The sequence below is a fragment of the Dromaius novaehollandiae genome, chromosome 3 (assembly GCF_036370855.1).
Source record: "Dromaius novaehollandiae isolate bDroNov1 chromosome 3, bDroNov1.hap1, whole genome shotgun sequence".
Classification (NCBI taxonomy): domain Eukaryota; kingdom Metazoa; phylum Chordata; class Aves; order Casuariiformes; family Dromaiidae; genus Dromaius; species Dromaius novaehollandiae.
In genome coordinates, this window is record NC_088100.1 from 26,278,091 (window position 1) to 26,290,777 (window position 12,687).

The window sequence follows — 12,687 nt, forward strand, 5'->3', positions numbered from 1 at the left end:
CTGTAAATATCTTAAATGTTAAAATCCTCTTCAGTCTGAGGTCTTGTTTTTAGTGGGTACAAAGTAAAGTTTGTATGTTTGTAAAGTGTGTTATGTAATACATATTAAGCTATAAATACACAGCCTCCCTTAAAGATTTGCAGAATCCTTCAAAATGATATATCATCACCATTGAGAATAATGTATAATCAAGTAAGATAATGGCAGCTCATAACTCACACCTTCCAAACTCAGTGCTCCCCTCAGAGAACTATCAGCATAAGACAATGGAAACCCTAGACTAAAAATAATGGTCTCAAGTGAGTACTGCGGAACAGTCAAGGTATAGTGCTTTATAAATGTTGCCATGCTATTGCATTATTCTAACTTCTTGGGGTTTTTAAGGGCACAGGGGTTTGGATGCGCAATTTCTTTGAACTTGAGGATTATACAGATGTTTTTCCTCTGAAAAAATTCAGCAGCATCTAGGCAGTAGGCTATTTCAGGCACAAATTGCATCCTTATAGTTGCTCTGCAAAATGTGTAACATACTTTTTAATGGAAAAACTCCAAGTTATAATTATTTCATGGAGCATTAGATTGACTGTATTTTCAGAAATACTGAACACCGGTAATTCAAGAGGATTTTTTTTATCAATAATATCACAATAAATACTATTAATTGAGGTCTTTTGCTGCTAACTTTTCTAACATGTCCATTTGTAACAGTATTTTACCTAGGAAAAATATGTTTAGATACAAAAATTGCTAATCAGGTCTGTTTATAAATTTAACTATTTTAAATTGAAACTATTTACCTACTTACTAAAAGCATTAGGAACATGGTACCACTCTTCACCCTTGACCTTATGAGCCCCTCTATTTAGGAAACTAGTTGCCAAGTACTATAAACTAAAATAGAAATACTTAAATAAGCTGTGACATGTGAACATGTGGTTCCCAGTAAATAGCAGAATAATTTGTTTAAATTATATTGCTTAACTTCGAATATTATGACCTCCTAGTTTATTTTGTAGTCATTTCTTAAGTGTACTACACATAAAAATTTGTCACTACTAATTTATATGATGCAGCATTCCAAATCAGTTTCCTCATAAATCTTCTTCAGATGAATCTCAGCTATTTAAATTGTAACTTCTTGGGTCAACTTGTTGGTCCTTATTAGACACCCATGAAAAGCCTAATAGACTTCTTTTTAATAAAAATTTCAGATAAAACAATCTGTTACTTCAGATAATTTCAGCTTAAATTGTGTGTTTTGAAAGAAATCCCTATCTCTGTTGGCAGTTCTTGCAAAGTTGTAGTAGCCAGGTAAATATAGCCAGCAGGAATTTAAATGCCTAGTTTTGGTTTCACATTGTTGGTATATCCATGATGACAGTTGTACAACTGTAATAAAATTGCATTAAGATGGTTAAAGATTTCTTTAGGTTAGCTTAATTTTATTAGGAATATAGAAACAAAAACTGAATTAGAATTAGAAATTAAAACCAAAATAGTATCCTTCTGAGATTCACATTGGCTGAGTTAGTTTTTGAAAGTGGTTTAATTCCCAGCACAGGTCCTGTTTTAACTCATGACACTTGCATAGATGGTATAGGTCATATCACTTGATAATTCATGGTCCACCGACATCCTTACCACAATTCCCACCTTCCTCTTCCAGAGATAGAGTTTACCACACTTTGCATAATTTACTGGGGACTCACATTGGCAAATGCAGAAATATTGAGGACAAACACAGGGGTGACCTTGTATTGCTAAACTTGTGTCAGAATGGAAGCAAAATTGGTGTCTTGTTCAAAAAGGGCAGCCTTAAAAATAAGGTAGGATCTAAAGCTATTTCTTTATAGTTACAGTGGCTAATAATATGAGATCGGCTAAGGATGTGTTTTAGGCAAGACTGCTGGAAACTAGTAAGGTGTGTGGATTAAACATCTGGGTTCCCCCTCCCTTCTCTATTTTTGCAATCAGTTTTAGATTATAATTGTATTTGGGGTGTATGTATCTAGTGAGTAAAAAGCCTCTAAATATTCACAGTGATCTTGGTATATGAGCCATCTGGTACGCATTTATTAAATACAGATTTGTTCAGCTGCTTTTATGTTTCTTTGTGTTTTCCTGACTCATCCACGGGTAATTTTTTTGAGATAGTTACTTATTAAATAAAAATGACTTTTAAAGACTATTGCACAGCGTGAACTTCTATTTATAGTTTCACTGTGAGAAACTTGTGTATCTTAATTGATCTGTATAGAAGATAATATAGGCATGACTGCATTATGTGGTAAAGTGTTGTCAATCCATTCAGAGCTAGGAAGCTGCTAGCGCTAACATGCATTTGTTTGTGAAGCCTATAAGCACCTTAGGGTCTGTGAGGCAAAAGTCTTTTTAAATTGGTATTTCTGAACAGGAACCGTGGCTGTGAGTAGAGCTGTGGCACTTCTAGAGCATGACATGGAGGTGTTCTAGGAAGACTGTCTAGAGAGCTGATTAAACTCTCAGCTTTTCCTCAAGAGCAACTCACAACCCTGGAATAAAACTGGAATATTTGCTCAGACTGAAAACTGGAAAGCATGAAAAACTCTGCATCTGTGCCAGCAGTCTGACTTATTTAATGACAGATCTAATAACAGAAAACCAAATGGCTGTATGCCTTCTTGCATTAAGCAGAGACTGTTATTTCTGATCTCCTTTTATTGCTGTATTTCAGAATTCACTTTTTGCATGATACGACCAAATGCTTGAGTACTGGAAGAGCATTACCTTTACTTCTGCAGAGTGCAGCAGCTTGACAATAAGGGGGTTTAAAACTGCTGCTAGTAAATAACAGCTGGTGTTTCAGGTTATCAGCACAGGTGTCTGGTAAGAGCTGTGGCTGGCAGTAAGCAATCTGGAGTTTTTCTTCTGTTGATACAGATGTGGAACAATCCTTTAACCACTAATGAGCAGCTTGAACTCTTGTGCAGGTCTGAGGTGTTGATAGGTAGCAGCCAGGTGTAATGCAGGACTGCAAGGTGCTTTGAAACACTGGAGCCAGTGTCCCTCAGAGGGGCCTTTGTCTGGCGACGTGTGGCAGCACTCCCAGCCCCTGGCACATCCGCACCTTCATCGCCTCTGGGAATCCTGGAGTTATGCTAGCCGAACCTTCCTGGTTTCTATGACTTCTACGGTTCTGGTTGGTGTAGTTTGTGTAGTAGCTTTTGTTGTCTGGAAAACACCTGAACTACCATTAAGGATAAACCACCCTGCGGAGTTTATTTCCCAAAGAGATTTATCAATGCCCAAAATGACTTGCATGTTGTTCTTGGTCAAAAAAAAATTCTGCAGTTGCATGTGAGATGGGGAAAGGATTGTTCTCCAGCTACCAGAGGTTGATACTGCAGATCCAGACAGGTTTGGGGTTGTGGTTTTAGTTTCTTTATGACAGATTTTATGAAATCATATAGTTATGGATTTTCAGAGATACAGAAACTAGATCTTAATGGGAGGAGTGGGTAAACGGAGCTGATTTTGCAATATTGTCATTGTGACACAATCTTTTAATAACAGACAAAGCAACTGAAGCTCAAATTTCCAAACTTCAGTAAATAAATGCTTTCTGCAATACATGAGTCTCTTTTAAGATCCTGTTTTTTCTAATCTTGGTTTCATTAAAGAAATATACTTTGAAATTGCAGGAGGAGACAGCTTTTCAACTGAGAACTGTGAACTTCAATAAATATCAGATACAGTTGGATGATGTAGAAAAGAGACAGGAATCAGCATGATCAGTTATGCTGCACACTGACAAACCATCTACTCATTCCAGAGATGATCTCATGTCTAAATTACAATACAGGATATTTACACACAAGTATCAAAAGAATGCAGTCTGGAGCATAGTGTAAATAAGGAAGAAATTGCCTTGTCAAAGGTGGAAGAACTTCCTTGATAAGGATATCACAGACCTTGCTAGCAGGGGATGAAGAACCATCTACAGAGGACAAGAAACAAGCAAATCCTTTTACTTAAAAAAAGAGGTACAATTTTGATATCACAGAGTGACTGGACATAATCTTTTCCACCTTTATATTCCTCCAAAATAACTATTTCTTGTATAATGCCTACCTATTCTGTTGTGCTTTGTCAGTCAAATTCATAAAACATGCTCTGTTTTTGACTTGATTGTCCCCTCTAAAGCATAAATATTTTCCTTAGCCAGGCACCTTGGTTTTCACAGAGACTTCAAGATCTACCCTTTCCTCTCTGCCAGAACTGCTGTCCAAACATTTTTCGTCTTGAACACCATCTTTCCTATTTTAGTCACTTGCTGCTGCCCTTCTTCCAGTTTATGAGAAAAGACTTCCTTTTTTTCTAAGCTCTCATTAGTTTAGTCTCACCCTTCGTATCAGATCTGACATGTAACTACTTGATTCTCACTTTTGCTTCACTAAGGGGTACCAGCCTTGATCACTAAGTCTTGAGGGAGTTAATAACTGTTTTTATACTTCTCTTTTTGGACTTCTCTTTTACAAGTTACTGCAGAAATCCACTGCACAGTTCTTTATCCTCTCCAAGTCCTTCTTCAAAGTTTTCTGCTTCTTTACCATGTGTGGTACACCACTAATACCTGCTCGTGGCCAAGCAGGTAGAAAGCTGTACTTTCAGCTATAATGGGCCAGAACTGCGTATCTGCTCTTTTATTTGGATGGTGTTACTCTGTCTATTCCCCTTCCAGCCCTTTGGTTCATCTCTCGTTGTGTGTGTTTCCCAGGCAAAGCTCTCCTCCAGCACATTGTCACATTCATGAGTGGACAAGTGCCAGGGACCATCAGACTGCCTTGCCGGAAACATGGAAGGAGAGTTATAACAGAAGACATTTTCATTACATTAAGGTAAGACATTGTATATGTACTTTGCACAACGCTAAGCCTATTATCAATGGACAGTAAATAATGTAACATGTTATCCCGGAAAGGCTGTGTACATTCAGACTGTATGCACCATAACATGCTTGAGCCTTAAATTACTTTTCAGAGTATTTTAGATTCAGCTAAGGATAATTTTCCTGTAGATCATTTTTGTATTGTTGACATGACTGCAAGTATGGGGAGAGGTAAACAAAGAGCGCTTTCTAGCTTTTCTGTTCCAGAGTGAAGTATTCCAGGTCACACTCTTAAGCACGAGAAGTTCAGTCTAAAGCTAAGTAATCACTGGGTTTCAGAAATAAGCCTAAAACCAAGATGATTTTTATGTATGCAGTACTGAAGATGACATGAGTTTACATGTTCAGTGTAACAGATACAGGTAAGACTTTCATCAGTGTGGCTAACTAAACTCACATCTGAGATTCTGCATCATCTGGGGAGGGGTAAAGGTTTTAAATTAAGAAATGAACAAATATAGACCTGCTCTGATTATAGCCTAATGTGTCAATTCAGATGAAAATCCAGTCATTTGGAAATAATATTACAAGCTTACACATACTTGACCTCTGTGAAGAGCCTGACTGGTCACTGTGCCACTTTCAATATGCACTTAAAGAAATCTGGTGCTCCTCCTCCCCCCACTGATGACTGAGTATTTCTGAATAACTTAAAATTCACACCCACTTGAAATGTTGACTTGGGAATACACTTTTTTGGACACATGCTTCATCATATTTCAGCTGTACACAAAGATAAGCATTTTAGAAGTTTGGAGGCAGAGCATTTCCTCCTACAGAAGAGAATTTATATTTTCCCTGACATTGCCCAGGCAACACAGGCTTGAAGAAAAAAATTGACGCTAAAAGCAGAGTTCTGTAGTCTGGGAATCAACACTGTTATTTTATTCCCAGCTACATTCAGTATCCTACTTGACAAAGAGAAGAATGTACTTTATAACTGCAGGGACACTGAACATATTTTGATGACCCATATAAAAGCTATTAGAGGGCACGAGGAAGCAAATAAAGGAATCTGGAGTTTTAGAAAGATTCAACATCAGATTCTCCCTGACTTCATCCAGCCTTTTGTCCTTCTGTGCCATTTCTTCTTTTTTTTTTTCCTGTTATTATTAGTGCTATTTTATGTCTATTAAATTTAAAAAATGGTGCATGAGAGACTGAAACCCGTAGTCTGTTCTCACCTAACCAGTATCTTCGCCACTGAGCTTCACAATCAGTTCTGCTCTTCTGCCTTCCCATTTGAAATCTTTCATATACCTAGAACAGCCGTGGTGAACCACGCACAAACTTAGGAACTAGAGAACTCTCATGGGAGCCATGGGCTTAATTTTCTCAGGCTCAGAGGGACTTTGGACCCAAGTCTAATATAGCTAAAGTGACAAGTAATCCCAAAGGTGTCTACACACTGAATTTAACAAAGGTTCCCTACTTCATGCCAGACTAGCACCCACCTTCCTTCGCGTTTCCAAGCATGCAGGCATGTGGTTCTGTTCCCCCCATATCAAAACAGTAAATTTCGAAGAGGCATAGAGAGGAGCACAAAGTCAAACTTACAAAGTAGTCTCCAAATGAGAAATGATTATTTAGACTGAGATTCTCCTACCTGGAAAAGAGATGGCTGAGAGGGAGTTGTTGCTCTTCACACAACATATAATCAAGCTATGAAACTTCATGGATGTTGAAAGTTTATTTGGATTTAAAAAGCAATTGTACAAATTCAAATCGGAAACATCTGTCTCAGGAAATTCCTAAGTGAGGAATTCTTGGAGGCTGGGCAACTCTCTTGAATGGCATGCTGACTCCCTTGATCTTGATGGGACCAATTCCAGGTGCATTCTGGCCTTTTTGCATAACATCAGCCAGGCAATTATACAAGATATTATACACCTTGTAAAACTAGTTGAAAGAGATGAGTATGCTAATCTATATTGGTCTGCAGTACTAAGGAGGTACAATGTCCTTCCTGGTGATAAGCCATCCCATCTGGTGAGGGCAGCAGGTAAGATGCATGTTGCATCAACAGGCTACAACACAGTTTGAGGAAGCTATGACAAGTCTCCTATGATTTCCTTTCTTTCTGTCAGCCTAGGATAGTGTGAGTTGAATCTTATGAATGCTGTACCATCATCTTTGCAACTCTGGAAATGGAAGTCAGCATCCAAATAACCTTAGCAATCTTACCTTGTTGGTCCTATCATTACTTCACCAAATAAGAGAAGCCGTCTCTATCTTGAAGTTCTTCCTACACTGGTGAGAGACCATGTCTTCCCACAACAACAGCACAAACCTGTCACTACTTACCACTCTTCGTGGACCAGACACTATGAAATGGGTGTATAACCGCAGAAAATGTCTACCAAAGTAGCCAGCCCTGCCTGCCCTAACTCTGCACAGATGCCACCAGCTGCTCTGTATGGCACACAGCAACTAGGAAAGGTTGCTTGCTGCACAAGGAGTCTCAGTACAGTTGCCAACTGTCTCCACATCTGCAGTCAGAAATGGACCTGTGCTGCTGCTGCAACTACAGCTGTCCCAGGCAAAGCTGAAAATGGCACGTCGCTCTGGCTGTGCTGGGATGCAAATGGTAGTCTGGCTCAGCAGTGGCATGCGTGGCACCTTCTACACAACTTCTCCTTGCGGTGGCTGACTTGAGAAACATCCTTTTCACAGGAGCTGCCCGAACTTATCCATAACGTGAGCCATTCCACACCCAGGGCAGGCTAGCGGTAGGCTGGGCGCAGCGCAGTCGTCGCTACTGCAGGATACAATTAAGATGCATCTAGCTGAAAAATCACCGTCAGGTGCTTTTTTAATTTGTTGCTGTCTACTTGAAACGTGTTCCTTACAGCTGAGTCTGTACTGACAAGTGCTCTGGACCAGTGCTCAAGATCATGAAATCACACCCCTAATGAATTAGTTTGGGAAAGGATAGTATTCCCATGTTTCTTAGTTATTTACACATAACCCTTCCTAGTAATGGCTAGGAATCATTCAGTACTTTAAGTAACTACGTTATTACTGTTTGTTTTCCTGGAGCCATTATCTGAGTAGCTAATGGTAGCTACTAATTAATACTACTCCTTATATCTGAAATAACTCTAGAATTCTTGCAAATTAATCAAAGGACAGTGTTCCAAATATCTTTAGGAAGCAAAAATATTTGAAATTGTGAGGAAATAACTGAAGCCACTGCTGTTATTACTTGATCTGAACTTGATAACTTTTTGCTGTTCTGTTTTTTGGCAGAATCAGCTTCAGTTAATGAGATAAGAGGGCTTTTACTTTTTGCAAATCAGAAACAAGTGCTCTGCTCCACCCTAGCTAATGAAATTCCCTTACATCAAAGGCTTTATCCTTTCTCCAGTTCTGTTAGTAGCTGATGCTGTAAAACCAGAAATTCACTAAGATGATTAATACCTTACTCCATAGTAAGAGAGTATAAATATTCTTACGCCGGCTTCCAAATACAAATGTTCAGCTTCCAAGTAGAGAAAAAACTGGGTCTACAAATGTACGATCCCAAGTTATACATGGAAAGAATACAGACCCAGGGGTCTCTCAGGAAAACTGAATGGTACACTTAGAGTGTGGGAAAATGCTCAGAGCTTCAGGTCATGGCTGACATTTAAACTCAACACCTCTGTTTCTGTGTGGCTATTACTGGTAGTCAGTGACGTAAAACATTGCTTTGCTGTGGGTTTGGTATTGAGATAATTTGTACAATCAGCTACTGAGTATGGGTATATTTACGAACTTAATATAATCTTAGTACAGAATACCAAAACAGGTACCTAGAAGTAATGTTCTTTTTTAACTGGAAGAATCATGGCTTTTTGTAAGACCTACTCAAGTAAAGTACTAATATCTGTCTCTCTAAAAATATGATCTATCACATTATTATTGTTCATGATTCAGGTAACACAGCTAAGTTTTGCACCCAAAAGGATCTAGTGGGGTGACTTTTCTTTCTCCACACTTTATTTTTTCATCAGCTCTGTTACTCAAAAGAAGAAAAATTACTGCACTAGAAATGGTCTGAGGTGCTTCATCTTTAGCCATTGCCTGCCATCTTCTCCTTAATAAAGGGAAAGACCAACATCTGAAGTAGATCAGGACAGGCTCTGTCGGTCCACCTCTCCAGCAAACATCGGTAATGATAGACCAGTTTATGGAGAGATGATGCTATTTACTTTCCATGTTGTTTTTTAAATATGCTGCTGTAAAACATTCTTCTATTTTTCAAGAGAATGAGACCAGCTCCTGATGAATTTGTGGTTTGGAAAAAAGGTGGCACATTGCATAGAAGAAATAGCTTTGAAAATACCCTTTAGAAACACCCAGCATTGTCTTAGGTAATACTTAAGTACTATGCACATGGCTGCTACTAAGATTATAAATGGCTGCATTAGCGCAAATAAAAGAAGCCATCTAGATCTGCCTATTAAAAGGCAGCTTTGTCTGCAGCTTTCTAAGTCTGTTTTTCCCACCTTAAGAGGTTGCAGAATCGTTAAGAGAATCATGGCAGGGTTAGTAACAGTTAGCAAATGCCAGCTGTGATAAACCAGATCCTACTCAAGCCACTCCCAGACTGGGCTTTGACTGTGCCAGAACAACTTTACCCCATCTTTGCTCATCAGCCCTTCATACCATGGGAGGTAGTAAAAGCACGGGTGCATCCGATGAAGCTCTGATGGCTTTGTTCTTTCAGCAATGGAAGCCAGATTCTGACGGAGGGAAATTATTCTGCATGTCACCAGCATTTGATTAAAATGTGGTCTGTTAAACCTGCTATATCTGAAAGGGGAGGTGGGGAAAAAGAAAATAGCACTTTGACGTTTTTTTCACCCCAGGAAGCTTCCTCCTTTTCCCCTTTACTGTGGGTCACTACAGAAATATATCCAAGCTGGGGGAAGTAGTGAAAAAAAGAGGAAAAACAGGCAGCTAGTTTGTACATGTACATATCCACTGATACAGGTTTTTGGGTGAACAGATATTTCAAGTACAAGATAAGAAAGTCTAGACACCCAAAGCAAACATCCTTGTCCCAAGGGCTGGAAGGCTCAAAGGGAGCCATTAGCAAGCAGAGATGTTAAGTAAGAGGTTATCACCTACCTGACTGGTGGGAATCACTGTGCAAGAGCTCTCTGCTGACCCTAAACCTGTGGCAAACTACAAATGATACAAGGCTGAAAGACACTTGCACAAATTTCAGCATTATGATTTCACTGCAGAATCAAGTAGAGGAGAAATCTGGCTTAGAGCAAAAATGATAGTAATAACAACCTGGTCCATAGGGCATTTTTTCACAATAGGTGCCACAGTGTTTAATAAAACCCTTTGCAGTACAACTCCCTGAAAGAGAAAACATGACACAGGATAAACCACCAAAAGTGACAGTCGGATGCGAAGGACAGGTGGAGTCAGACTGATTCACAAACATGAACTGCCTCACCTGACGTTTGGGACGCTGCAGGCCATTGTGTCGTTTCTCCGAATGAACCAGTTTGATATTCTGAAAACCAAATCCATCCCCAAAGGATGTAAGGAAAGTAGGACTCCTGTGCCCAAATTTAACAGTTCATTATATCTCTCATTTTAAATGAGACATTTAAATCCTCTATTCAAAGAATGAAAAGTGTTTTTTAAGATACTAAAAGATGTCTCTTCCAGTGCTTGAAATAATCCATTTATGAGTGATACTAACTGAAAGATGTCATAAACGGAGTAAAAAGTGTTGGAGGATAGCACAGCTTTTTTAAAAATAATGTTTTACCTGTGAGCTTTGTTTTTAGACATTTTTAAAAGAGACAAAGTTGATTTTGAACAGTAACTTTATCAGTGAATCACAATAAAAAAAACATGAATCACTGTGATTTCACGTTACATATTACACGTTACACTAGCAAAAACCTCCCCTTAAAAGGCTTAGTTGCATTAACAATGTCATTTTATATGAAGTTTTTGTACTAATAAACTGCATTTCGATGCCTTACTGAGCTCATACAGGACATTCATGTTTAGATGTCAGCTTGCATCTGCTGATTGTGTTCAATTGCCAGTAGTGTAATAGAGATCTTTCACTGCTTTTCTAGGTGCTAGGACAAATTTGGACTTATCCAATCCAATTCTGGATTCTGACAGAAGCAGAAAAAGCTTTACAGATTATTTCTTTTTAAAATGTAATCAGACACCAGCGAGCTCTGAGGATGGAGCGCCCCGTCCAGCCCTGCCGCTCGCTGCCTTCCACGTGGGGAATCCCGGCTGCAGATGAGTCGGAGGAGAACCCGCATCTCAGCACAACCAGTGACGTGCAAACTAACGCACCCAGCGACACCCAGCTCCTGCCGATGCCCCCAGCAGGTCACTAAGGAAAGGGCTCACATCCATGAAGAGATTCAATACATAAAAACAGGTATGGGTAATGGCTCTAATACAGTTGCAGTCGGTATGGATTTCTTCTAACAGCCAGTACTAATGAGCCTCTGGCAGTGGAAGACATCGATAAGGAGCCAAACCTGAGGAGCAAGTATGTGGGTCCTGATCACCTTGCAGCTCCCGGTGAAATCGGTGGTCGGGTGGGTGCTCAGAGGCCTCATCGAGACAGGGTGCTCTGCAGAAGCAGTTTCCTGTTTTCACAACATGAAGTGTGTGTTTGCCCTGCTCAACACCACATTAGGTCTTTATCTGGTCTTTGATTTCTCCTGGGTTTCATAAATCCCCTCTAGCCCCATCCCTCACTCCAAAGTACCATTTAATGTAGCCGGTGGATAAAAAGCATATGTAACTTTTTCAATAAGATTTCTGGCTTCACTCTTTTAACCCAAAGAATAACTATAAATAGTTTATAATGTCTGGGATTTCCACAGCCTAAGTGCAGCTATAAATAGTTCTAAACATTTTCCCACTTCATGCTTTTGAAAAGAACATTCTCCACTTCCTTTCTTGGCGAACCCCTGGGAATAATGCTAGATCGCAGCTCAGAAAATATGTATATTAGGAGAGTTTAGCAAAACATAGCTAACAAAGTTGCTAACAGCAGCTCTCAAATTAATTTCACATAAGGAAAGGGTCATGCATCTTTTGTAACAAGTTCATATTCATAATTCACCCCAGGACACTCAAACCAACCATTTGTGGTATGTCTCTATTCACTCAGCCCATAAGGGTATTTTGAGGGTTGTTTGTTTTTGCAAGGAATTCGTTGTTCTCCGGCCTCGCAAGCGATGGCAGGATTTATTTGTATTTACTTGAAGTACGTGTGTGTCCAGCATCTGGTATTTCAGACATTAAAGCAGAACACGTCCTTTCGTCTTATTTTTAAGCACGACTTCAGTACCCTCCTGCAGACGTCTGTGCGACTGGAACCGCTCACCCGAGACGCGCAGGAAGGGCATAAGCCCGGCTCGGCGGAGGCTTTCCCAGGCGGCGGCCCCGCGGCACCGGAGCGGGGCAGGCGGAGCCGCCTCGCGCCACTGCGCGCTGCTCCGCGCCGCCCCGCCCCGCTCCGCTCCGCGCTGCGCGGCAGCGCCCCCTGCTGGCGCCCCGCCCCCGCGTGGGGATCCCCCTTCGCCGGGACTGAGGGAGCTTCGCAAGGAGCCGGAGGCAGGGAGGCTCGTAAATCTGATGCTCCCACGGAAAAACCAAACCCAAAAGCCGTACGTCTGCACGGCAAACGCGACTCCCTGCCGCTGTGTCCTTCGTTGCTTTTTATGTTGCCTTTTTATCTGGCGTTAAGTTCCCACAGCCCTTTTCGCTTA

At 40.3% G+C, this 12,687-nt stretch overlaps 1 protein-coding gene across 2 annotated transcripts in view; it reads left to right on the plus strand.

Annotated features, from left to right (window-relative positions):
• MCPH1 (microcephalin 1) overlaps positions 1-12,365 on the plus strand; it is a 147,786-nt gene extending 135,421 nt beyond the window's left edge. The window contains exons 13-16 of one of the 2 annotated variants that reach the window (XR_010388216.1): positions 3,681-4,022; positions 4,757-4,877; positions 8,923-9,080; positions 11,023-12,365. The gene's annotated coding sequence lies outside the window, so the exon portion shown is untranslated. The remainder of the gene's footprint in view (positions 1-3,680; positions 4,023-4,756; positions 4,878-8,922; positions 9,081-11,022) is intronic. The other variant, XR_003258697.2, reaches the window with a different exon arrangement.
• Positions 12,366-12,687: the final 322 nt, after the last annotated feature.